The following is a 27,933-nucleotide window of genomic DNA, read 5'->3' as shown; positions in this document are numbered from 1 at the left end:
TTGCAATTGTAAATATAAAGGAATTTATTTTTAAATTAGCAATAAAATAATCAAGGTTATATTTTAAAATGCATACCAGAAAAGCTCTTCCCATGTTACATTGCAAACTTTATGCCCTAGGCCTCAACATCAGAGTAAGGGCCTCTGCTGAGAGTTTGTCCCCCTTATTGCTGGAGTGTCATAGAGTGGTATCCCAAGTCAGGAGACTTGCAGAGACCAGCAAGGACATAAGGGGCTCATCACTGGGTCACTAAACCAATTCCCAGGGTTATGCTTCTTCCATGATAAGAACTGAGTGAGAGCTGAAGAGATAGTTTAGGAGCTAAGGCACTTGCCTGTGAAGTCTAAAGGACCCGGGTTCAATTTTCTAGGTCCTACATAAGTCAGACGAACAAGGTGGTACATGCGTCTGGAGTTTGTTTACAGTAGCTAGAGGCCCTGGCATACCCATTTTCTCTCTCCCTCTTTTCCTCCCTCTCTCTATCTCTAATAAATAAATAAAAAAGAAAGAAAGAAAGAACTGGGGGAGACCGAGAACATATCAAGCTCATTAACTAGGTAGCACGAAGAGCTACTCTGGAGTTTCTGGTTCTTCCCACCTGGCTTGGCCCCAGAGGCAGGATGTCCACTGGGTCATGCAGATACCATTATCACGTGTGGGATGCTCTCAAGAAAAGCTTAACAGAGGCAGCAGACTATCTGATATGATGAGAAAGATGATGGGAACACTGCTTTAAAAAAATTTCATCCTGTTTTAAAGTAAACATACAGAAAACAAGCTTCTTAGTGACATACTATCTTATTTCTGCAATAACCCATCTGCAAGTACGAATATGTCCCCTACCTAAATTTTTTTGAGATCATATCTTCCATTTCTAGTTTCCTGCTTCCACGGAGACAGACATGCAAATGTGCACACATTTCACAAAGTTGTAAAAATATACCTGGGATGCTTGATGATGGGACACTCAGAGTCTCATGAGACAAATCTAGAGCCCCAGATTCCAGCTCTTGTCCCTGGTTCAATTTGAATCCCTGGCTATTTTTGGTCTCAAGACAATGGCTTCAGAAAGAATCACTCTCTGCCAGTGAACAGCCAGTTTCCAGGAATTAAGCTTGGGAACAAGCTTTCCATACCCTGGGCCTTTTAAAATGGTAACCTCAGATGACTGTCATCCGGGCCCCTCTTTGAATAAACACAAGTGAATTCAGCAAAGAGAAAGATGAACTTACTAAGAATGTCATGTAAGGTTTACTATCAACCCAGACAGTTTTTCAGACTGAAATGGCATCTATTGGTTCCTCATGTTTTCAGGACAATGGGTGACAGACTGTGAGGACTGGCTTCTGGCCAGGTAGAAGAGGCTGATCCAAGCCCTACAGATACCAAATGTAGAAGAATCCCTCTTCTCTGTTCAAAATACTCCTCTAAAATATGCATTGCAATTGCTGGGAGAGGCATACTCATGAAAAAAGAATACAGTGCCTTGAGTAGGTTTCACGTGGAATGTCCGAGGCACATAGCATGATTCAACATCCCAAAGAGAAGAACTTGCTGGGTTGGTTCAGACAGTCCAGGAGGGAAGGCCCATCAGTTGCTAGAGCAGGTGGCTTTGAGAACTCAGAGTCACATTACATTAGATTCTTCCAAGGCCAGACTGACTGCTCAGTTGGGCCCAAAGATGGTTATAAGAAAACACAGGAATTGGGCTGGAGAAGGCTTAGCCATTAAGCGCTTATCTGTGAAACCTAAGGACCCCAGTTCAAAGCTCTGTTCCATGCACAAGGGGGCACACGTGTCTGGAGTTCGTTTGCAGTAGCTGGAAGCCCATGCCCATTCTCTGTCTCTCTCTGTCTATCTGCCTCTCTCTCTCTCTCTCTCTCTCTTTCTCTCTCTCTCTGTCACTCTCAAATAAATAAATAAAATGAAAAAAAAATATTTAAACAAAAGAAAACACAGGAATTGGTCCCCTCACTGAGGAAGACCATCTTTACTCTCTTCCCACTGGAAAACAAGTGTGGCCATGGAGAGCTGGAGGGCGATGGAGTGATTTCAGGGCAGCAACCCCTTAGACCATTCTTATCACAGCTCAATTAGCAGTCCAATAATCAACACCTAAGATGCCTAGCCACACAACCGCTACAGTATATTATCCATTTCTTCTTGGCCCGGGCCTAATATTTCCTGGCTCTTCTAGTTTCATTTCATGTTTTCTCTACATGGTGAACTGTGTGCATGAATTTAATTCTGTGATCCAACTTCTCTCCCCCCACCATTGTCCACCAGTGTGGTGGTGTTCATGGGCATGTCCTGGTGCTCCTTCATGCTGCTCTCCATCCTCACAATGTCTTTGTGCCCACCCTTTATCATGCTGAAGGCTTATTTGGGAATCTGAGAGTTGAAAATCCCAGAATGAAGGTGTTGGAGTTGCCACTCTCCAGCACCTCCTCCAGCTCCTCAGCTGCTGTCTCTTGGCAGGAATTTCAAGTTTCCCTTGGATTGGCTGTTTGCCATGTTCATGGAAGTCCACTTGAGCCTCACTGTGGTTTTGGTCGTAACCTCTACAAACTTCCTGGAGAGGGCTGAGTGCTGGGAATTTCCAAATCCAATGGTCTACTGATAATTGGACCACCTCATGTCCATGCTCTTTGGTTTTGTTCTGGACATTGTTGGTTGAGGTAGAGGTGAGGGGCAGCTGGGGCTAGAAGGAGTGTCCAAGGCCACCAATGTATGCAGTGCTGCCCTTGACTCAGAAAATCTATGTGTATCAAGTTCCAGGTATACTGAAATAACTGTGTAATAATAAAGATGTATGTGCAGGTTATTCTCTGTAGTATTAGTTTAAAAAAAAAAACTGCCAGTAATCAGTAATGTTAAGTAGATCATAATATATCTGTATGATGATATAATGAAAGTCTTCCAATATGATGAGAACTGCAATGGGTAGCTGCTTAAGGGAAAATTACATTCTGTGGGGGGGAAATGAACTATGATACACTTTAAACTTTAAATTAGATTTGACCTAAACTGTCTAAATGTAGGATTTTTAGTTTTTCCACATTAAGAGAAAGCTCTTCTTGGAGTATGAGTTTCCTGTTTCACATGAGCCTCCCGCAATGTCACTGTTTTCCTCCTCAGCCTGGTCTCCTTCCCTCCGTGCTGACCAACATCTGCTGCTTCAGCTTACTGAACTCTTCCCCTCCAAGGCCCAGTTATTCTGTCTCCTTCCCATTTTATGCCTCTTTACACAGCTGACGCTGTCCAGTGCTTCAAATGTCACCCCTCCAATGACACCTGCCAGAGAGATTCCTTACTGCATGCAAGGTTTCTGTGAATAAGGAAGTGATTCCTCATCAACACTGACAGTGCTGGTGCCATGATCTTCAACTTTCAGCTTCCAGAACTGTGAGACATTCAGGTTGTTTGTAAACTACCCTGTTTATAACATTTTGTTGTGGATACCTGATGAGCCAAGACACAGAGCAGTTACAAAATCTCAGGTCATTTGTAGCATTGCTCTGATCCATAGAAGGAGTGTGTTGGTCAGCTTTCCATCACTATAACAAAATACCTGAGATAATTCACAATGAAAGAAAGGATTAGCTAGGCATGGTGGCAAATACCTGTAAATCCTGGCTACTTCAGCGCCTGAGGCAGAAGAATCACTTGAGCTAGCAGGTTTAAGCAAACCTAGGCAACATAGTGAGACTCTGTCTCAAAAAAATAAACACAGTTTAAAAGATGAGAGAAAGAACACGTTTCCTTTGACTCACTAGTTTTGGAGGTTGGAGGTTGGGGGTTCTCGTCCATGGTTAATTGGCCCCATTGTTTTGAAAGAAGATTGTCATGGTAAAGACCTATTGCTTACATCATGAGTCAGGGGCAAAAGAGAAAGAGAAGGTGGCCACAGGTCCATTGTCCCTCTTGAGACACAGTCCCAGTAACCTGAAAATCTATTAGGTTCCACTAACTTCCAGAACCACTCAGAGCACCAAGTCCTTAACACATGACTCACTGATGGACATTCAACATCCAACTCTCTTAGGGAGCATGAGGCACCAGGCAGAGTTGTCCCTCTTGGACATAATGTGGTCTTTGTGTCATATATTAGTCATGTGTCCAGGGCCGCTTTTAAGGAGGTGGATCCTGTCAGTGGGAGCAATTAATTCATTGGAGAAAAGGAGCAGGAGGGAGGCCCAGCTGTCAATCCTCATAGCAGCTGGGGATATATTCAATAAAGAGAATGTGAGCTGGGCATGGTGGCGCATGCCCTCAATCCTAGCACTTGGGAGGCAGAGGTAGGAGAATCACTGAGACTACATAGTGAATTCCAGGTCAGCCTGGGCTAGAGGGAGACCCTACCTTGAAAAACAAAACAAACAAAAAGAGTATCTGAGGACTGGAGAGATGGCTTAGCTGCTAACTTGCCTGCAAAACCTGACGACCCAGGTTCAGTCCCCCAGTAACCACATAAAGCCAGATGTACCCAGTGGCACATGTGTCTGGAGTTCATTTGCAGTGGCTAGAGACCCTGGTGCACCATTCTTTCTTTCTATCTGCCTCTTTCTCTAGCTAATAAATAAATAATAATAAATAAATAATAAAATAATAAACAAATTTTATTTATTTATTTGAGAGTGACAGACAGAGAGAAAGAGGTAGATAGAGAAAGAGAGAATGGGCGCACCAGGGCCTCTAGCCACTGCAAACGAGTTCCAGACACGTGTGCCCCCATGTGCATGTGGTCCTGGGGAATCGAGCCATGAACCGGGGTCCTTGGGCTTCACAGGCAAGCACTTAACTGCTAAGCCATCTCTCCAGCCCAAATAAAATATTTTTTTAAAAAGAAAAAAGGAACAGTATCTGAGACTTTTGTTTTTGTTTTGTTTTGTTTTCTGAAACAAGGTGTCATTACCCCAAGCTGATCTTGAACTTGTCCATCTCCCATCTCTACCTCCATAGTGCTGTAATTATAAGGCACACACCACTACTCCTGGCCATTTGAGCTTCTAAAAGCACACAGCATCCACTCCACCAAGGGAGCTAGAAAGATTGCTATGACAGGATTTACTTTCAGAGCTTTGGAGTGTAACATAGTCTGAGTGTTTGTGTCCTGCCAAAATGTAGTCTAACAGTATTTAGAGGCATGGCTTTTTGGAAGTGATTGTGCCATGACGATTCCAGCCTTGTGAACCTTATAAAAGAGGCTCAAGAGAGCTTCTTTGACCCTTCTGTCATGTGAGGATGCAGCAAGAAGGTACCAACTCTGAAGCCCTCATAATACTCAGGAACTGTAAGCAGTGGGTTCCTGTTGCTTATAGATTACACAGTCTCAGGTATTTTGTTAAAGCAACCTGAACATGAACTAAGACAGGTGGGGTCAATTTCACCCAACCAACATGCCTAAGAAATTCAAGCTAGTGTAAAAATGGAGAGTGGGGTAAATATGGGGCTAGAAATTTTATTATACCTCCTCCTCTTAATTGCTCATTACTTGTCATCCTCTTCCTTCCCTTAGAGCCTACTATATTATATAATGTACTTGGCTACTATGTTCTGACTACTAAAATCTAAGTTTCATGCAAATAAAAGCCTTATTTCTTCATGCTCATCGCTATAGCCCAATATTGTTTGTATGGCTGATACGTAACATGGACCCAATAAATACTGATGACATTTCAGAGAGCACTCTATATGTACAGAGGAAGGCAGAAAGAAAGGGTATAGAAGACGATTCTAGACCAGTGCTTCTCAAGTTGTGTTCCGAGGTTCCACAGCAGCAGCACTGGGGAACTAGTTCAATATGAAAATTCTCAGGCTCTGCTCCAAGCCTTGTGAATCACAGACTCTGGGTTGAGACTCAGCAGTTTTTGTTTAATCAGCCTACCAGGTGATTTTGACACACAGCAGAATCTGAGAAGCACTGCTGTAGACCAGATGGGGCTTGTGCTGAGCAGGTAATGGTCAAGTGGCAGGGAAAGGTCAGGACCACACTACCGTGATAAGACAATATGTCAGAATGTCAGGGCTGGGAAAGAGCTCAGTGGTAGAGCACTTGCTTAGGATATGCAAGACCCTGGCTTCAGTCTTCAGCACTACAACTACACACCAGTGCACACACGCATGCACGCACATACACGATTACTCTCTGTGCTATGGGTTTGTTTTTATATCTCTGAAACCCAGAAAAAGGAAGAAAATGTAACTTGTCCTCTTCTGTTATTTGTCTGCTGGTGGCTAGGAGGCTAAAGTGTGTGGAATTAATAATATTTTGATCGATTAGGTCAGGGGGGTTGGGTCACCTACAGATAGGCCTAATTATTCCATCCTTGTCCTCATTCACAATGAGCTCCTTGTTTTAGCACATAGTTTTAAAGAATAAATTTAATTTCTAGCATAGATTGTAATATTTTATTTTATTTATTTATTAGAGACAGAGGAAGAGAAGGAGAGAATGAGTGCACCAGGGCTTCCAGCCACTGCAAACGAGCTCCAAATGAATGCACCACTATGTGCAATTGGCTTACGTGGCTTCTGGGGAATCAAACTTGGGTCCTTAGCAGGCAAGTTCCTTAACCACTAAGATATCTCTCCAGCCCTCAAGCATAGCTTTTGATTTGCAGAAAAATTGCCAAAATAGTGCAGAGGTCCCTGTACCCTGCATGCAGTTTCTACCGTTACTAACATCCTACATTAGTATGGTACATTTGTCATAGTCAACAAACATGTAACACGGATGCATAATTGGTGAAGTCTTTCTTCAGATTTCCTCAATGTTTTTCTGATACCAGGAGCATCTACGTTTCCACATTACATCTAGTCACCAGGTCTGCTTTAGGCTATAACAGTTTCTCAGACTTCACTTGTTTTTATTTTTATTTTATGTTTTCTCGAGGCTAGGTCTCACTGTAGCCCAGGCTGACCTGGAATTCACTATGTAATCTTAGACCTGCTTTGAACTCACAGCAATCCTGTTACCTCAGCCTCCTGAGCACTGGGCTTAAAGGCGTGCACCACCATACCTGGCACAGACTTCACTTACTTTTGATGAAGGGCTAGATGGGCATATTGGAGAATACCCCTCAAGTTAGACCTGCTTGATACTTTTTTTATGATTAAACTGAGGTTGTAGTTTGGGAAGCTACACCAAAGAGGTAGCTGTTATCATCCCACAATACCATAGGTCACATGATGGGACACTTGACCTTGACCTGGAACTCAAGCTAGGGTCACCATGGAAGGAGGATAAGTCTGTGAAATGTTACAAAGAAGAATTTTTAGAACTTGACATTATTTTGTTTGGGAAAGATGGATGGAAAAGGGGAGAAAGAGAGGAAGAGCCCAAACCTCTGCCAAGCTTTCTAACATGAGTGACTGAGTACTTGGTTAGTATATAACAGTACAGCTGAGGTGCCAGCGATCTCTCCAGGGCTGGGGACATGGCTCAGCAGGTCAGAATGCTCACGGAACAAGCATGAAGACTAGAGTTCGATCTCTAGCACCCATGTTAAAAGCCAGGCATGGTTGTGCACACCTGTAGCCCTAGCACTGAAGCTGGCAGAGACAGAAAGATCAGTAGGCCTCACTGTTTTGCCAATCTAGCCAAAAGCATGGCAAGTTCCAGCTTCAGCGAGAGACTCTATCTAGCTCAAGGTAATAACACACATCACACACATTAACAAAGAAAGAGAGGAAGCCGGGCATGGTGGCACATGCCTTTAATCCCAGCACTCGGGAGGCAGAGGTAGGAGGATTGCCATGAGTTCAAGGCTACCCTGAGACTACATAGTGAATTCCAGGTCAGCGTGGGCCAGAGCGAGACCTTACCTTGAAAAAAAAAAAGAAAAGAAAGAAAGAAAGAGAGAGAGAGAGAGAAAGAGAGGGCTGGAGTGATGGCTTAGTGTTTAAGGCACTTGCCTGCAAAGCCAAAGGACCCAGGTTTGATTCCCCAGGACACATAAACCAGATGCAAAGGTGGTGCATGCATCTGGAGTTCATTTACAGCAGCTGGAAAGCCTTGGTGCACCATTCTCTCTCTCTCTCTCTCTCTCTCTCTCTCTCTCTCTCTCTCATCCTCTTTCCCTCCCTCCTTCCCTCTTTCCCTCTCTTAAATAAATAAAAAATTTAAAAAATTTAATAAAAATGAAAGAGAGAGAGATGCCCAGCTGATAAAATTGCTAAGCATAAGTGACTACTGTGTGCTCAGCCTCAGTCAGGAGACAGTTTAAACTACTCCCTCCAAGGCCCCAGCCACCTCATGAAAGAGAGGTCAGAAAAAAGTAAGAGCAGGAGGACAGCTAGGGAATCCTGTCTTCTGCATACAGCATGGCTATGAAACTCAGGAAGTCACAGCAGCTGTGGTTTCTAGCACAAGGCTGAGCCTGTCATACTTCACCCTTGACAAAGGAAAGATCCACAAGACCCCACACCTTCCAGACAACCTAATGGCAGCTAACGGTTGTTGGAAGAGGGGAGTGAGACTCACCAGTGGTGTAGCCACTGATAAGTTGCCCATTCCTTGGGCATTCCACTCATGATCATGCAAGCAGCCCTAATTTGACTCAATAGGATAAAAAAAAAAAAAAAAGGCTGGCTGGGGAGATGGCTCAGTGGTTTAAGGTACTTGTTTGCAAAGTCTGCCAACCTGAGTTTGACTCCCCACTACCCATGTAAAGCCAGATGCACAAAGTGGTGTGTGCATTTGGAGCTTGTTTGCAATGACAAGAGGCCCATTCTCTCTTTGTCTGTTCATCTCTCTCTCAAAACACAAAAGGCATGAAAGTAAGGTGGGAAATCTGGGGGGAGGGATGTTGATGGGAGGGAGAGGGGATAAGAGAGGACAATTGGGTGGAATAAGATAAAAATACATAAATATATTTTTTAAATGTGTAGTCTATAGTCAACATTCTTCCTTTGAGCTGGGGATGCTTAGGGAGGGAGGCTTCATGGCTGAGGTAGTCCTAGCTGAGGTTCTTCTGTCCTGGCTGCAGGGCCAAAGAGGCTGCCTCTGCCACTCTGTCCACCTGGGAGGGTTCTTCCAAGAATGACTCGTTGGAAGTAGCTGCAGGATCTTTCAAAAACCTGGGCTCTGCCGGGCATGGTGGCGCACGCCTTCAATGCCAGCACTTCGGAGGCAGTGGTAGGAGGATTGCTATGAGTTTGAGGCCACGGCGAGACTACATAGGGAATTCCAGGTCAGTCTGGACTAAAGTGAGACCCTACCTTGAAAAACAACAACAACAACAACAACAAAGACAACCGAAAAACAAACAAACAACAAAACCCTGAGCTCTGGGCCAGAGAGATTGCTCAGTGGGTAAAGGTGCTTGCTTATAAAGCATGATGGCCTGGGTTCAATTCCCCAGTACCCACATAAAGCCAGATACACAAAGTAGAACATGTGTCTGGAGTTTGCTTGCAGTGGCAAGAGGCTCTGGTGCACCTATATTCATTGTCTCTCTCTCATTCTCCCTACGTTATGTATACATACCTGCCATCTGCCCCCCCATGTATAAATAAATAAAATATAAAAATTAAAAAATTAAAAACTATAGTCCCTCCTCTCCAAAATTTACATAAAATCCCTGTGCTCTGAGTTTGTAGATATAATGGGAGGAATCGGTGATATTCCTCAGTATTACCTCAGCTACTTAATGTGGAAAAGCAGTAGATGCCTGGGGTCAATTAAAGAACTGTGGCTGAAATTTTCCCAGAGAAAGGGGAACTGGACATTCATTTCATAAGATGTGTTTGGCTGTGGAAAGAAGTGAAGGACATATATTAACATGTTAACAGTGTTTAGCTGTGGGTAGTGGATATAAAGGCTGCATTGGTTTTCTGGGACTGTTTGTAATAAGGTATCACAAGCTAAGTAACTTAGAACAATAAAAACTGTTGTCATGGAGCAGGTGTTGTACAGAAGGCTGTAAGAAATGTATTGCCTCACAATTCTGGAAAAGTCTGAAATCAAGGTATTGGCAGGGCCATGCTGTCCCTGAATGTTGTAGGGAAGGGTCTTTGCTGGCCCCTTCCCATCCGTACTGGTTTGTAATAAATCTTGGTGTTACTGGCTTTGTGGCTGTAGTGGTCTGCGTTGTCTCTGACATCACATGGCATTCTGCTGTGTCTGCACTCAGAGTCTCCTTTTCTTATAAGGCAGCAATCACAGTGCATTTAGGGCTCATCCTAGTCTAGGACCACATCTTAGCTCGATTACATCTGTAACGGCTCTGTTTCCATTCACAGGATCTGGGCAGACGTGAATTTTAGAGGGGATGCTAGTCAGCTCTGTACAAGATGAGGCTATTCCCTTCTTCATAAATGTCTATTTTCTCTTTGCACCCTACACATATTATTTTTATACTAGCCAAAAAGCAAACAAAAATTATAATCCCCCACCACCACCAATAAAGCTTGCTCTCTACTTTGAAAACTACAACAAATTGCATGTGATGAATGGGTCAGCACTGCCCTGAAAAATACTGGAAATGTTACTCAAGCCAATCACAGTGTTTTGTGCTAGGAATCTCTGTACATGGCCAGGCAAACTCTGTTGGAAAGACAGGGAGGAGTGTTGGCTGTGATGCCAGAGGAAATGTCTGGATCTTTCTCCCCAGGCCAGGGTGGAGGGTCAGAGAATGGTCTCTGCCCACGATGGCACAGGCTGCTGGCTTCCTATACATGGGGTGTCCTCAGGGATTGCTTAGTTAGACTCTGCCCCAGCACCTGTTCCGTAATAAACACATTGGGGGCCTAGCAGCTTGAAAAAGCATGAATGTGATAACTGAAGCCACATTCCCCGTGGCTGGATAAATACTCCCGGGGAGTCAGATTCTGTTTTCCCAGACTGTCAGGTACCGAGGCCCATGGGGTGGTGATTTCTTTCATGATAGCCACACCCCAGGCCGGTCTTTATTAGTCACAGCACATGTTTAGCTCTGCCTAGTTCTGTTCCCCTGATGTTCTGCACGTCCCACCATCCAGCGGTGCGTGCTTACCCCTCCCTGGGGCGAGTTGGACTGAATAACATCTCGTGCAACACGTTTTAAAGGAGCAGCTGGAAATCAGGTTTAAATCTTGGATTTTTCAGCTCGACTGAGTTGAAAATCCCTTAGACATTTTTGTTTATGGGTGCCAGAGACATAAATGAAACAAGAGAGCACAAGGGAAAAAGACGGACTCCTGGGTGAGGTTTGCTCACCCAAAGTTCTCTCTGCTTCTTTCTGAAGGCACTGGCTGCACTCTCGCCCCACCCCCAAGAGCATCCTGTTTAGAGACTAAGATTGTTTTCATGAGACAGTTTAGCCATTAACAAACAAAAACACAACTGGTAAAAGGACAGGACCGTAGAAGGGGGACTGTGAGGAGGAAGACAGAATTCTGAAAGACGCTGAAACTGCTCATTGGGAGAGCGTCAGAATGAAGACGAGTTCTAAATGGGGGCACACAGCATATTGCTTGCCTTCTTTCATAGGCAAATGCTGAATTTATGTGTACATATATGCATGGTATGAAAGCAGAAGGGGATTATTTGTGGAGAGGAAGGGAACTAGTGTGGGGAAATTAAGGTGGTGAATATGAACAAGGTACAATGATGCATAAGTATGAAAATGTCACAATAAAACCCTTCTTTTGTACACTAAAAATTGCAATTAAACAGAGGAAAACCCCTGTAACTGGCTCTTAAAGGAGAGGATGGACATTCTTTCAACTAACTGTTCCTTGGTCTAAGACTCTTGTAGAATGTCAATACAGTCCCATGTGGCTGAAGCCCAGGCTTTCGGCCTTTTCCCACACAGCTATTAACCCTTTGGCGGAGTAAAGGGCAACCGAAAGATAAGAAAAACAATCTCTAGAACAGTCTCTGTCTCTGAGGGGAGAGCCTTTTCTCTGCCAACACATAGCCATCGTTTGCTGAGGACGCTCTGGGGCCACTCCGCTAGCTGTTATTTTGTCCCTTCAGCATCACTGTTCTGTTTCCCAGGAGAGGAATCAGAAGCCCAGGGAAGCTAGGTAGCTGGCTATTGCAAACAGTGCTAAGGCAGACATACCTGTGGGCACAGCTCCGTGGGAGCGTGCCCCCTGGATTGGGCAATCCCAGCCTGCTCGCCTCTACCCATTCTTTATCCGTGTTTCTGAGCATCTACTGAACGCAGGGCATTGTCGTGGCCGTCTCCTTGCATGACTATGGTCAGACCTCTGAAAGGTTCAAAAAAAGTAAGTACTGTTTTCACTAATTTTATTTTTCAAAGAAGGAAAGTGAGGAAGGATGGCCATCCATTGGTAAGGTCAAACAATCTCCAAGCTGCGGGACCAGCATGGGAACCTGGACGGCCTGAGAGCCCTGTCTGGGCTCAGGACCACAATCACTAAGTCTCTACTTGGGTAATGTGTCCCACGAAGCTGTGGTCCCTGAAGCAGGGACCTTGCGGCGACACGTATTCACTTTATGTGAGCCCAGATAAGGCTTGGCTCCCATCAGGAGTTTCTACTGCCCTGCTAATCATGGGATTCATTATTCCATACTCCTGCTCCTTCTCCCCTTCCCCATAATTTCTTTCCCTTTCCAAACATCCTTCTCTCAACGTCCCGGCCCTTCCCACGGGCTTTGGAAACGCTACATTTGCCCACATCACAGATGCATGAAGAGGGAAGCTTTATAATGTGCCCTAACTTGGGAAAAATATTTCCCCGGCGAGCAAAGCTGGCCCTGGAATTCGTTTCTGCCCTCAGGAGGCTCTCTGGCTCGCAGCCCTGTAGGTCTCGAACGGCCGCGGAGGTTCTGCTTCGTTCACACGTTCGGCAGCGCACTTCTAATTCTGTCCTCCGGCCGTCAGGCACGTAGGCAATTTCCTTTTATAAAGCCGGTGGCTGGGGCGGAACAGGTGCGGGTCTGAGGCCACACAAGCCAGTCTCCTCGCCGAGGGACTCCGCACGCCCTTTTCAGTCACAGGGCCCGGCCTCCCTGCAGCCTCACCGGAGCCCGAGCCCGAGCCCTGCAGCTGGTCCCCCAGCCCGCCGGGCCGGCCTCGCCGGGACCGGGGCCGGGACGGGGTCAAGCTCGCCGGCCCCTCCTCGGGGTCGGCGGCCGAGCGGGCGCCCAGGGGCCGGCGGCGGGGAAGGGCGAGCGCCGCGGGGCTGGGGCGGGGCTCCGCGGGCCGAGGCGGGGAGACGGGCGCCCCCTTCCGGGCGGCCGCAGGGCGCGGGCGCGGGCGCGGGCGCGGGCGCAGGCGCAGACGCGGCGCTGACTCACGGCCTCGCTACGTGAGCGGCGAGCCGGCCGTGCGGGCGGGTCGGGGACGCCGCGGGCCGCGGGGCGCTCGGCCTGGCCTCGGGCCCGACCGCGGCGCGCCTACCGCGGACTTTACCCACCCTCCCCCCTCGCCGTCGGGCCGCGGCCGCCCCGCTGGCGACGTAGATGGCTTCACGGTTGTCTGGTGGCGGCGGGGTCGTGATCCTTGATCCCGAGCGACGGCACCGGGACGCGTCTGCCAGGCGGGAGCGGCCACAGTGAAGGTGGCGCTGCCCGGGCGCTCTGGCTCTTCCCTTCTGGCCCTCGGTGACCCGCGCGACGGCGGCAGAAACCCCGGGCCTGGCCTCTGGCTTCTAAGTGAAGACCTATTACTGCGGGTTTTCTGAAAAGTCTCCCCGGATCCCTCAACAGCCCTGTGACCTTTTCGTCCATCTGTCAGGGAGGAAATCAGAATTTAGCTCTTGACCACGAAGGGAGCACTTTTAAACCATTTCTAAAAATATTTACTTAGATGGGGATAGGGATGGGAGAGACAATGGACACTCCAGGGTATTCTGCTACAACAAACCCACATGTGTGCATTAATGGGAACACTGGGGAATTAAACCTGGGCTGTCAGGCTTTGCAAGCCAGTGCCTTTTAACTACTGAGCCATCTCTCCAGCCCCATGAGAACTTAAAAAAAAAAAAAACAACAACAAAAAGGTTTTAAATTTATGAGAGAGGGAGAGAGTATGTGGGTAACTGGGGAATCGAACCTAGGTCCTTGAAGCTTCACAGGCAAACCCCTTAACCACTAAGCCATCCAGCCTCCTTCCCCACCAAGAGAACTTTTTGTGGGTAACTTGGAAGCCCAGAACGGAGCTTTTAGAAAATCCGTTTTGGCATTGCTCCTTGACACAATTTATTTTTGTGACAAGTCACTCTTTCGTGTTCAATGGAAAGTGAAATCATAGAAGAGCGTGGGGATGCACACCTGTTATCCCAGCACCCGGAGGTAAGGGAGGAGGCAGGATGACTCAGGTCATCCCCATCTACATAGTGAATTCGAGGCCAGCCTGGGCTGTCTCAACCCTCACTCCCCTGGCCCACCCTAAGAGAGAAGACTGGGGCGGTAGTTCTGGTAGATGTTAACGGATAGGGTTGTGTTGTAGTAGGGTTAGCTGTCATTGAATAACTGACCAGTCCTCAGGTGGACTAGGTGGGGCCCTGAGTGTGATGGGCGAGGCTGACCTTCAGCCCCTGGGCCTTCAGGTGAGCCCAGAGACATTGTCTGGACCAGTGACACCCACAGGTCAGCTGATATGGTGGAGCGCCATTCTGTCTGCTCTGTGCCTCTTCTAGGGTTGCTGCGGGGCACCAGATGCGAATGGCCTTTCCTTAGCCACTATGGCCCATGGAAATGAGAGCTGGCATTCTCTTCCTTGGTCTAGGATACCAGGCTAGAGGGAATGCCAGACACTGTCTACCTCAGAAAAGCCTGCATCACTCTTGTTTGCTCATTTTGGGGGAGCCATGGAGAAGGCTGTTTCTACGGAGTCACTACGAACAAAAATGAGATTAAATCACCGTGAAATTATACTTTAGGCAGAGTCCTGGGTTATAGGATCTTGATAGTGCACACAGAGCTCAGCTATTTCTACAGTGCTTTCCAGTTTGCCCATGTTAAGGGGATTTTTGTTGTGATTTATTTGGTTTGGGGGGTTGGAATTTTCCCCCAAATGTGTCCTAGATCATAAAGGAATAAACTGCAATACAAAAAAGAAACATTAAATACAATACTCATATACAAAAAGTTAGCATACCTTGTATATTTCCAGGTATTTAACACAGTTGAGAACGTGTTTTGTTATTTACCTTGGTTACTATTATGTCATACACACTGCCCCATCTCATCAAAGCTTTTGTAGTTATTTTTACAGTTTTGTAGTTATTTTCAACAGTTCCTCCGTTGTTGGAAATTTGTTTCCATTTTTGGCTATGATGTTCCCATGTTGTGTAAATTCTTGACTGTTTTATTAATGATTGCAGATGAACTGATAGAACATTTTTGAGACAGGATCACATTCCCAGGTGCAGTGTCCACGATCACAGCCGTCGTTGCCTGCTTTCAGATTTATTGCTGTGTCTGGTCCAGGGTGGCTGCTATGGTGCACTGCCCAATGAGTGAAGGACAGAAGAATTCGTCTTCCTTGTGGGAAAATTTGCCTGGGAAATATTAAAACTAAAAGTTGCATTGTTATCCCAACTGCTTCTAGCCAAGTGAAACTGCCAAAGGACCATGACAGGCTTGAGGACTCTTACCTGATTAAGGTCAGTAGGACTTGCTAACAAAAATGGAAAGCTGCCCACCTGGAGTGCTAGTTTACAATGTTTAATTAGAATAACCACCAAGCATTCGCCCTTTCTATAACTTGAAAAGTCAAAACTAGAAAGAGACCAAGCTCTGACTCTACATTTGGAGACCTTATGGTTCTATAAAACCTGTCCAAACAGACAAGGCTAGCTAGGTTTCTTTCTGTTATGCTGTCAAACCATCAGGATCCTGAAGGACTTTAATGACTGACAGAACCAGAGGGTAACTTGCAGAAGCTTTTACTACTACTGTTTGTAGCATTAAAGAAAAGCCCTCTGTGACGGAAGAGTAGGGCTGTGCTTTGCTTTGAAGCTCTATCCTGGCCTTTTAGAATTTATTTACTTGAAATTAATATGCATTTCCACAGAAAGGTTTTATATGGAAAACATTGATTTTGCAAACTTTTTGTAATTCAACTATTGTTCCATGTAATAAATTTATGAGTTTATCTTGTGCATATGTTTTATTAAATGTTTTTATAGTTCTGATTATTGCATGTTTATGTACATAGGACAGTACATATTTATATATTAAAACCATGTAAGCCAGGCTTAGTGGCATACCTTTAATCCCAGCTCTCGGGAGGCAGAGGTAGGAGGATTGCCGTGAGTTCGAGGTCACTGTGAGACTACATAGTGAATTCCAGGTCAGCCTGGGCCAGAGTGAGACCCTACCTCAAAAAACCAAAACAAACAAACAAATAAACAAACAACAAAAGAACATGTGAGCTATATTTGATAAGTAACTTCATTTTTCTTTTACTTATTATTTATTAAAATTTATTTATAGATAACTTCTATAATTGTAGACAATATCCCATGGTAATTCCCTCTCTCCCCCCAGTTTCCCCTTTGAAACTCCACTCTCCATCATATACTGTCCCACTCACAATCAGTCTCTCTCTTATTTTGAAGTCATCATTTTTTCCTCTTATTATGATAGTTTTGTGTAGGTAGTGTCAGGCACTGTGAGGTCATGAGTATACAGGCCATTTTGTGTCTGGAGGAGCACATTTAAGGAGTCTTACCCTTCCTTTGGCTCTTGCATTCTTTCTGCCACCTCTTCCACAATGGACCCTGAACCTTTGAAGATGTGATAGAGATATTTCAGTGCTAAGCACTCCTCTGTCACTTCTCAGCACCATGGCCTTCGGAGTCATCCCAAGGTCACTTCCATCTGAAAAGAGAAGCTTCTCTAACTAAAAGTGAGAGTATCATTAGTATATGGGTATGAACATTAACAGAAGTGCTTACTGGGCAAGTTTGGTGAACATAGTATATACATTTAGCCAGACAGCAGCAGATGTTACACCCTTAGGGCTCATGACTACCCTTGTTGTAGGTTTTCAGTATCAGGGATGTATTCCCTCCCATGGAGCGGGCCTCCAGTCCAATTAGAGAGCTGATGGTTTCCCCCATGACAGATCATTTGGCCAGGCTGGCCAAATTAAGGCTTGCAGTGTCCACTGTTGAGTATCTTCACTGGTGATGTCTCTCTCTCTCTCTCTCTCTCTCATAGAACTTCATGCAGCATAGCTTTTTCCAGCTTTCTGTCAGTGAGTCTACAAGGAGGAGGTTTTCAGATCAGCCGCAGCAGGATTTCTCAGTGACCATGAAGCCCAAGTATGTGGAGTGTTCAGCAATAGGGTCTTACCATCTATCTATTCCTGGTGGGAAACCAAGAGCCTTGGCAATGGCCTGTAATGTTTTAGGGCTATCAGTGACCTCCCTGGCCAAAACTTAACTAGATGGTATCACATCCCTGGCACTGACAATTTCCTAGTAACAATCTATGGCTTCTGATTGTTCCATAGTCCAAAACAGTAGGTTTCCATATGACTTATTTATATTCTCTTAGATTTTGATTAGCCCTCTCCCCACTTTACTCAATCTCTTCCTGTCAGGGAATCTCTTCACTTAGGCCTTTTCATCCCCATTAATCTGCTCTTCTACCTACATATATACAATACCATCCTAGTAAGTCCTCCCTCCCTCCATTTCTATTCCATTTATGTCCCCTTTTTAGCTTACTGGCTTTGCTACTGAGTTTTGTTCCTACTCATGTAGACATCCAATCATTTGTAGCTAACATCCACATGTAAGAGAGAACGTGATGTTTGGCTTTCTGGGCCTGGGTTACCTCACTAAGTATAATACTTTCCAGATCCGTCCATTTTCCTGCAAATTTAATAATTTCATTTTTCTTTGCCACTGAGTAGAACTCCATTGTATAAATGTACCACATCTTCATCATCCACTTATCAGTTTAGGGACATCTAAGCTGGTTCCATTTCCTAGCTATTGTGAATAAAGCGGCAATAAACATGGTTGAGCGAGTATCTCTAAGGCAGTGAGACGAGTCCTTAGGATATATGCTTAGGAGTGGTATAAATGGGTCATATAGTAAATCTAGTTTTAGCTGTCTCAGGAACCTCCACCCTGATTTCCACAATGGCTGAACCAGATTGCATTCCCACCAACAGTATAGAAGGGTTCCTCTTTTTCCTTATCTTTGCCAACATTTATTGTCATTTGTTTTCATGATGGTAGCCATTCTGACCAGAATGAGATGGAATCTCAACTCAGTTTTATTCTGCATTTCCCTGATGGCTAGGGAGGTAGAACATTATTTTAGATGTTTGTATGCCATCTGTATTTCTTCTTTGTCGAACTTTCTATTTAGCTCCATAGCCTATTTTTTTAATTGGGTTATTTGATTTCTTATCATTTAGTTTTTTGAGTTATTTGTATATCCTAGATATTAATACTCTGTCAGATGTATATCTAGCAAAGATTTTCTCCCATTCTTTAGGTTGCCTCTTTACTCTATTAACAGTGTCCTTTGCTGTAGAAAAGCTTTGTAATTTCATGAGGTCCTAACAGTTAATCTATGGTTTTATTGCCTGAGAAATTGGGGTTATATTCAGAAAGTCTTTGCCAAGACCAATATATTGAAGGGATTCCCCTACTTTTTCCTCTAGCAGTTTCAGAGTTTCAGTCTGATATTAAAATCTTTGATCCATTTGGAATTAATTCTTGTGCATGGAGAGAGAGAAGAATCTATTTTCATCCTTCTACAGATACATATCCAGTTTTCCAAGCAACATTTGCTGAAGAGGCTGTCTTTTCTCCAATGAGTATTTTTGGTATTTTTGTCAAAGATCAGATGGCTGTACTTACATCTGGATCCTCTATTCTGTTCCAGTGGTCTACATGTCTGTTTTTGTGCCAGTACCATGCTGTGTTTGTTACTATGGCTTTGTAATACAGGTTAAAATCAAATAGGGTGATACCACCAGCCTTCCTTATTTTTGTTGCTCAAAATTGTTTTAGATATTCAATGTTTGTGTGTGCATGTGTGTGTGTGTGTGTTTCCAAATGAATTTGTGGATTGTTTTTTTCTATTTCCATGAAGAATGCAATTGAAATTTTGATGGGGACTGCATCAAATGTGTAGATTGCTTTTGGTAAGATTGCCATTTTCACAATATTGATTCTTCTAATGCAAGAACAAGGGATGTCTTTCCATTTCTTAGTGTCTTCTGCAATTTGTCACTTGAGTGTTTTAAAGTTGTACAGTTCCTTCACTTCCTTGGATAGGTTTATTCCAAGGTACTTTATTATTTTTTATGCAATTGTGAGTAGGAGAGATTCCCTGATTTTATCCTCTGTATGTTTGTTGTTAGCATATAGGAAGGTTACTGATTTCTGTGTTTATTTTGTATCCTACCACATTGCTAAAAATGTTTATCAGCTCTAATAGTTTGCTGATCTTTAGGATCCTTTATGTATAGAAAAATATCATCAGCAAATAATGATAACTTCATCTCTTCCTTTCCAAGTTATATCCCTTTTATGTGTGCCTCTTGCCTTATTGCTATGGCTAAGACTTCTAGCACTATATTAAATAAAAGTGGGGACAATGGACACCCGTGTTTTATTCCTGATTTTAGTGGAAAAGCTTCAAGTTTTTCTCCATTTAGTATTATGTTGGCTATAGTATTGTCATAAAGAGCCTTTATTATATTGAAATATGTTTCTTCTATTCCAAGTTTCTGCAAGAATTTTATCATGAAGGGATGTTGGATTTTGTCAAATGCTTTTTGTGTATCTAATGAGGTGATCATGTGATTTTTGACTTCAGTTTATTTATATGATGCATTACATTTATCAATTTGTGTGTGTTGAACCATCCATGCATCTCTGGGATAAAGTCTACTTGGTTTATAAAGTCTAATGGTTTATCTCATTTTGATTTCATTTTGGTAGGTCATATGAATCAAGGAAATAATTCATTTCTTTCAGATTTTCAAACTTAGAGGCATATATATTCTTAAAGTATGTCCTTAGGATTTTCTGAATTTCTTTGGTATCTGTTGTAATGGTGCCTCTTTCATCTCTAGTTTTATTAATTTTTATCTCCTCTCTCTTTCTTTTGGTCAGATTTGCTAAGGGTTTATGAATCTTGTTTATCTTTTCAAAGAACCAACTCTTTGTTACATTGATTCTTTGATTTTTTTTTTTTTTTTTTTTTGGTTTCCATTTCATTAATTTCTGCCCTAATCTTTATTATTTCTTCCAGTCTACTGATTTTTGGTTTGCCTTGTTCTTCTTTTTCCAAGGCCTTAAGGTGAAACATTAAGTTGCTTACTTGTGACCTTTCTAATTTCTTAATATAAACACTTATAGCTATAAATTTCCTTGTTAGGACTGCCTTCAGTGTGTTCCAAAGGTTTTGGTATATTGTGTTCTCATTATCATTTCAGTCTATGAATTTTTTGATTTCCTTCTGATTTGTTCATTGACCCATTCATCATTTAGTAGTGTATTGTTTAGTTTACATGATTTTGTGTATTCTGTATAGCTTTTCTTGCTATTGATTTGTAGTTTGATCCTATTGGGTGATAAGATAGAGTGCAAGGCGTTATTTCAATTTTTCTGTGTTTAAGATTTGCTTTGGGTCCTAATATATGGTCTATTTTAGAGAATATTCCATGTGGTGCTGTAAAGAATATGTCTTGTGCAGCATTTGGATGAAATGTCCTATAGATACCTGTTATATCTATTTATTCTGTGACCTCATTTAATCCAGATGTATCTCTTTATTTTTTGCCAGGATGACCTGTCAATTGATGAGAGTGGAGTGTTGAAGTCACCCACTGCAACTGTGTTTGGTGTTATCTGTGAACTTAGTTCTAATAGCATTTATTTGATGAAATTGAAAGCCCCCATGTTAGGTGCATATATGGTTAAAATTGTAATGTCCTCCTGTTGGAGTGTTCCTTTAATAAATATACTGACCTTCCTTATGTTTCCTAACTAATGTTGGTCTGAAGTATACTCTGTCAGATATTAGGATAGTGATCCCTGCTTGTTTTCTAGGTCCATTTTCTTGAAACACCGTTTTTAACCTTTCACCCTAAGACATTGTCCATTGTTTGTAGAAAGGTGAGTTTCCTGGAGGCAACAATTTGAAGGATCCTGCTTTTGAACCCAGTCTATAAACCTGTGTGTTTTGGTTGGGGCACTGAGGCCTTTGATATTAAGAGATATTATTGAAAGATGTGTGTTTATTTATTTATTTTTTTTTAGCATTTTTTCATTTTGTAGTTCTTCCAGTTTTACCTTTGCTCTCTGGTATTAATTAGTATTCGAATATGGCTTGTTTCTTCCCAGGTTCCTTATATGTGTGCTTTTCTTTCTCTTCAGCATGGAGGATCTTAAGAATTTTCTGTAGAACTGGTTTTGTCTTCACATATTCTTCTAGCCTACTTTTGTTGTACAGAGTCTTTATTTCTCCATCTATTTGAATGGATAGCTTTGCAGGATAAAGTAACCTTGGTTGATAGTTTCAGAACTTGGAATATATTATTCCAAGTGTTGAGTAATCTTCTGTGATCCTGATGGACTTCTCTCTAGCTGCTTTCAATATATTTTCTTTGGCTTGTGTGCTTGGTAGTTTAATTATAATATGGCTAGGACAGGTTCTTTCCAGGTTTTGTCTGTTTGGTGTTCTAAAGGCTTCCTATATCTGCATTGACCTGGTGTAACCCAGTTACATTTTGGGATGGCTTTGGTCTCAGTTATGCTGTGTGCCCACTTGGGTCTTTCTTTGCTGTGCTGTGGGCTCCGGTAGGCTGGCTGGGTAGGTGGATCACTGCTCTGATTGCCTCTTCAGGGTGCTGCATAAGTGAGCTCCCTTCCCCAGATCACTGGTGCTTTCTGGAGCTTGTGCTGGTGGTGGGGGGAGGGGCAGCTGTGGATGGTGACTGAAGTTCTGCTGGTCCTTGTAATCCTCTTCCTCACAAGCCACTCCACTGGTCCCTGCCATCCTCCCCTTTGCATTTCTTGAGTTATGAGGAGGCTGGTGTGAGAGGAAAAATCCCCTCACCTGGCTTCTTCTCTGGCTCAGGTCGAGCCTGGTGGCCATGGCCACATCAACCTTGTGCTGTCTCTTCTGTTGCTCCTTCTTCCTGCTTCTGTAGTTTCTAGATGCCCCAGCTCTCGCCTACTTCTCTGCTGTGGTTGATAATTTCTCATATACCTTCAACCTTCACTTTTTAGTAGAAGAGTATATTTTGATGCTTTGTTTTGTTTTCTCCCCAGGCTGTTTTAGCATGGTTCCTAGGCCACCATCTTAACTGGAATTCCTGCTTTTTAAATTTTGAGTTGGGGTCTTGCTATGTAGCCTAGGTAAGTCTTGCCTTAGTCTCCCAAGTTTTGGGATCAAAGGCATGTGCCATCACACCTAGTTTCTAAGTCATTTTTTAAAAAGATTTTTTAGATAGATCAATTTATATTTTTTGGATATTTCACACGTATTTTTAAAGGGTTATTTAACAGCATTAATTGCCAACTTTACATACATCTTTAACAAAAAAGTAAAACTTAACTACTTGTATATATAAAAATATCTTCTATGATCAAAATCCCCTCCTACCACCCATCCTTTTCCCCCTCCAAAATCCCACATCCACTGAATCCCTTCTTCTTTCCAACTAGTCTGTCTTCTATTTAGATGTCATCAATTGAAAAAAATATATTTATTTATCTATTTGGAGACAGAGTGTGTGTATGTGCCTGCCAGGGCTTTCTGTCACTGCAAGTGAACTACAGATGCATGTGTCACTTTGTGCATCTGACTTTACATGGGTGGTAGGGAATTGAACTTGGTCTGTCAGATTTTGAAAGCAAGCATCTTTAACCATTGAGCCATCTCTCCAGCCTATGTTATCATCATTTATGGGTCATTTTAAAGCTTTTCTTTTTTAGAGCTTACATATGGCAACTTGCTGAATCATTTTTAATTATTAAGCCACCAGATTTTCATCTTTCCTCAAGATTTTAGACATTAGGATGGACAAAAGACCAGCAACTGAAACAAAGCAAAGACAAGAAATGTCCATCTCAAGAGTGCCCTGAGGGTGAAGTCAGACTGTGTCCTGCTCCAGACTGTGTAAAGCAGTGGGTGTTCAGGCTGTGACTTCCTCTTGGTGACTTCATTTTACCAGCAGCATTTAACTGTATTTTGATTATAAACCCAGTGACAGAGTGACTCTGCAGACAGCAAACATCACCCTCTGTCTAGCACCATCTTCAAGGCATGGGACAATATATAACTTACTTCTAAAAGTAACAAGGGTGCCACCTGCAAATTTATCAGAGAATATTGGAGTAATCTGACTACAATGGCATATTAAAATCATATCAAAAAGACTGGGCTTCAAGAATTGGTAGGGAGGACTTCGGGGTAAGATGGATGCATAAGTCACACCAAACCAGTCTAGGGAGGGATTTAAGCAAAATCACAGCCAAATACACTTTTCTTCTGAAAAGTGAAGGTGAATAGGTTTTTATTGGCCACAGTGAAGAAGCAAGAGAGACCAAAATCTATCAGAAAAAAGAAAAAAAATCAGAATCCAGTTGAGGCACTTGTGGCCCATGTGGATCAATGTGCCTGCCTGGTCCCAGTGCCCAAGCTGTAGGAGCAAAGACGAAACATGGGGATTTTCCAACCTCATCAAACCTGAATGGGAGACAGCAGAGATCAGCTAAGGAACTGCTGAAAGGGATACAGGTGGGACCAGCTGAGCAGTTCCAGTACAACTCCAGACTGGCTGCACTCTCCCATCCCCCAACCATCAGAACTGTGAACCACCAGAGAATGCATTCAGCCCCTGGAGGCAGGGCATCCACTCAGCTGATCAGAGCACCAACTCCACTGCACAACATGGAGGGAACAATGTGGGCACTCAGCATTGGTGAGATTGGAAGCCACCCCAAAAGGTAATGAGGCTGACTTACAAAAAAAGTAGGTACATAGGCCTGCACTGGAAGTGCTAATCTCTCTTTCCATGTCAGGGCAGGTTATAGGATACATATTCATGGTTGGCTTTACATTTTCAATTAAGATGCATTTGGAGGTTGACAACTGTTGCCTTTGATGCTTTCATAGGGCCTTTGTCTTTTTCTTCTGTCATGATTGGGGGCAGGGTCTAATTCAGACCCAGGCTGACCTGGAGCCCATTTTAGAACAGAAATCTTAACCTCCTAGCTGACAGAATTAAGGGTGTAGAGCAACACACATCCTTAAGGAGTTTGGCTTTATAAGGTTATCTGTTTGTTTCAATCCTCACATTTTCATGCTCTGTGCTGGGTTTTATTGAATGTATATATTGCTCAGTTGAATTTTAGAATTTTGCCAGTAAATTGCTATACTCAGCCCACTAGAATACTTGAATAGCAGACAAACTCAACACCTAGGATTATGCCTGTGGTTGTATTGAAGTACAAGAGCTACACTTGGCACCTTAGACTCCTACTCTGAAGGTACATAAAATTGGATTTTCCAAGTCTAAGAACACCATAGATAGTTAGAAAACTTAAGCATCAAATCAACTCAGGGTGCAAAAATCACTACATTACAATACAAAAAACACAAAGAATCAAGACAATACAACCCCACCAAAATTTATAAATCCATCAGAAATGATCCTCAATGAGACTGTTTTAGATGAAATGTGCCTGACAGTTATTTCCAAAAAAAATGATTTTATCTGTACTCAAAAAAAAAAAAAAAATCAAGAAATAAAAGGAATTAAAGAGGAAAACTAAGGAATTAAAGAAAAAAACAAACTCCTGAAGAAATTCCAAGAGAACACAGGAAACCAGTTTAATGAAATAAGGAGGTCATTATGAGACATGAGTAAGGAAATAGAAGTACTGAAGAAAAATCAGGCATAAATTCTAGCACTAAACAACACAGCTAGTCAAATAAAAACCCTGTGGAAAGACTCACCAGTACAGTGGATGAAGGAGAGACTATCTAAACTATAATATCTAAACTAGAAGACCAGGTGGCCCATCTAATACAGTCCAATAAAGAGAAAGACAAACTAATAGGAAAGCATGAATGGGGATTTCAAGATATTTGGAACACTATAAAGAGATCAAACATAGGAATTCAGGGTATAGTAGTAGGAAAATAATTTCAATCCAAAGGCACAGTAGGCATTTTCAACAAAATCATAGAAGAAAAATTCCCCCAAATTGGGAAACAGATGTCAATACAGGTACAGGAATCATTTGGAAGAGCAAACAGACAAAACCTGGACAGAGCCTCTCCTTGCCATGTTATAATCAAACTACTAAATACACAAAAGAAGAAAATATATTGAAAGCAATTAAACAGAAAAATCAAGCCACATACAAAGGCAATTCCATCAGGTTCACAGCAGATTACTCAACACAAACTTTAAAAGCCAGAAAGTCTTGGAATGATGTATTCCAAGTTCTAAAAGATAACAACTGACAACAAAGATTACTTTATCCCACAAAGCTATCTATTGATGGAGAAATAAGGGAAATCCACAACAAAGACAGGCTAAAGGAACTTATGACAACTAAGCCAGTTCTACAGAAAATACTTGAAGGAATTCTTGATGCTGAAGAGAAAGCAAAGCACAGACATGAGGAAACAGGAAAAAATAAACCATACTCAAATAATAGTTAAAACAAGAAAGTAGGGCTGGAGAGATGGCTTAGCAGTTAAGCGCTTGCCTGTGAAGCCTAAGGACCCCGTTTCGAGGCTTGATTCCCCAGGACCCACGTTAGCCAGATGCACAAGGGGGTGCATGCATCTGGAATTCATCTGCAGTGGCTGGAAGCCCTGGCACATCCATTCTCTCTCTCTCTCTACCTCTTTCTCTGTCTGTTGCTCTCAAATAAATAAATAAAAATAAACTACAAATATTTTTTAAAAAACCAAGAAAGTAAAGGGAAGTCAGGAAGCACTACAAAACAAGAGAAAATGGTGAGAATAAACACATTCCTTTCAATAATGAATTATTATTGTTGTTGTTGTTTTGTTTTTGTTTGTTGAGGTAGAGTCTCACTGTAGCAAAGGCTGACCAGGAGTTCACTATGTTGTCTGAGGGTGGCCTCAAACTCATGGCAATCCTCCTATATCTGCCTCCTGGGTGCTGGGATAAAGGTGTGAGCCACCATGCCTGGCTAATAATAACTTTTAATATCAATGGCCTCATGCCCCCAGCCAAAGGATACAGGCTTTCAGACTGGATTAAAAGGCAAGATCCTGTTGTTTATTGCCTCCAGGAAGCTCATCTCTCAATAAAAGATAGACATTGTCTTAGGGTGAAAGAGTGGAAGATGGTATTTCTAGCCAATGGGCCTAGGAAACAAGCAGGGGTTGCTATCTTAATATCTGGCAGGATAGACTTCAAACCAACATTGGTGATGAAAGATAAAGAAGGTCACTTCATGCTGATTAAAGGAACACCCCAACAGGAGGACATTACAATCCTAAATGTATATGCACCTAACATAGGGGCTCCCAATTTCATCAAACAGCACTATTAGAGTTAAGGTCACAGATAACACCAAACACAATTGTAATGGGTTGCTTTAGTACCCCACTATCATCAATTGACAGCTAATCCCTGCAAAATATAAAAAGAGAGATATCTGGATTAATTAATATCAGGGAACAAATGGAACTAACAGATATCTACAGAACATTCCATCCAAACTTTGGAGAATATACATTTTTCTCAGCAGCATCTGGAACATTCTACAAAATAGACCATATATTAAGACATGAAGCAAATCTTAACATACAGAAAAACTGAAATAATCTCTTGTACTCTATCTGATCACAATGGGATTAAACTGCAAATGAGCAACAAGAAAAACTACAGAGCATACAGAAATTCATAGAGATTAAACTGTACACTATTGAATGATCAATGGGTCATTGAAGAAATTGATAAATTCATAGAATCAAATGATGATGAGAATACAACATGCCAAAACCTTTGAGATACAATGAAGACAATCCTAAGAGGCAAATTTATAGCTCTGAATGCTTATATTAAGAAATTAGAGAGTTCACAAGTAAACAATTTAATGCTTCACCTTAAGCCCTTGGAAAAAGAACAAGGCAAACCAAAAATCAGTAGACAGGAAGAAATAATAAAGATTAGAGCAGAAATTAATGAAATAGAAAACAAAACAAAAAACAAATCCAAATACTCAATGAAACAAAGAGTTGGTTCTATGGAGTGACCAAGCTGGAATCTGGAAGAGAGTCAGTCCCCCAGACAGTTAGCTCATATAGTGCCAGAAGTTGCTACATGAATGACTGGGATAAAATAAGCAACATCAGTCCAAGCAACTTGTGGTCTAAGCTACTCAGCAGCAAACAACCTGATGTGATGTTCACACAAGTACAATAGTGCCAAGTAGCCATAATAAGAACCCAAGTGCTCTTGATTTGGCTAACTGCTCTGCTCAGTGAAACATAATCCACAGCTGGAGCTGGGACTTAAGTCAGAACCATATCCAAAAATGAGCCCACTCTCCATTATCAAGCTTCTATCAGTTGTGGGCTACAAGTGGGCCTATATCTATTAAATTCTCTCTAAAAAAACAAAGGTTACCCCATTTATCTGGTGCTAACTTCACTCTCCATTGGAGAATTTGCTTCTCTTTTTCAGATGGATGCAGATTGCAAGGAGAGAACCAGCCCATAACACCTCAAAAGGGCCCCAGCTGAAACTAAGAATAATTGAGGAAATAAGCAAGAGTGCTGCTTTCATGTTGAACCTGGTACCAGCAAAACAGTGAAGGAGATAGCCACAGAGAACACTCAATTCCTACCAAACCAGATATTCATAGACACAGAGGCTCCCAAGACCCCATCATTGAATCAGACCTAAAATGAATGCAACATGGCTCAGGGAAATTTGTGGGAGAGGGAGTAGAAAGAATGTTAAAGCCATACACTGGGTCATTATGCACAGAGACAT

The 27,933-nt window shown here is 42.7% G+C and overlaps 1 pseudogene; it reads right to left on the bottom strand.

Moving 5' to 3' along the window:
• Positions 1-1,972: 1,972 nt before the first annotated feature.
• On the bottom strand, positions 1,973-12,120 carry LOC101596826 (annotated as a pseudogene).
• Positions 12,121-27,933: the final 15,813 nt, after the last annotated feature.

This window comes from Jaculus jaculus, chromosome 7 (assembly GCF_020740685.1).
Source record: "Jaculus jaculus isolate mJacJac1 chromosome 7, mJacJac1.mat.Y.cur, whole genome shotgun sequence".
Classification (NCBI taxonomy): domain Eukaryota; kingdom Metazoa; phylum Chordata; class Mammalia; order Rodentia; family Dipodidae; genus Jaculus; species Jaculus jaculus.
Note: the sequence above shows the minus strand (reverse complement) of the source record. Positions and strands in the feature narration are given on the sequence as shown.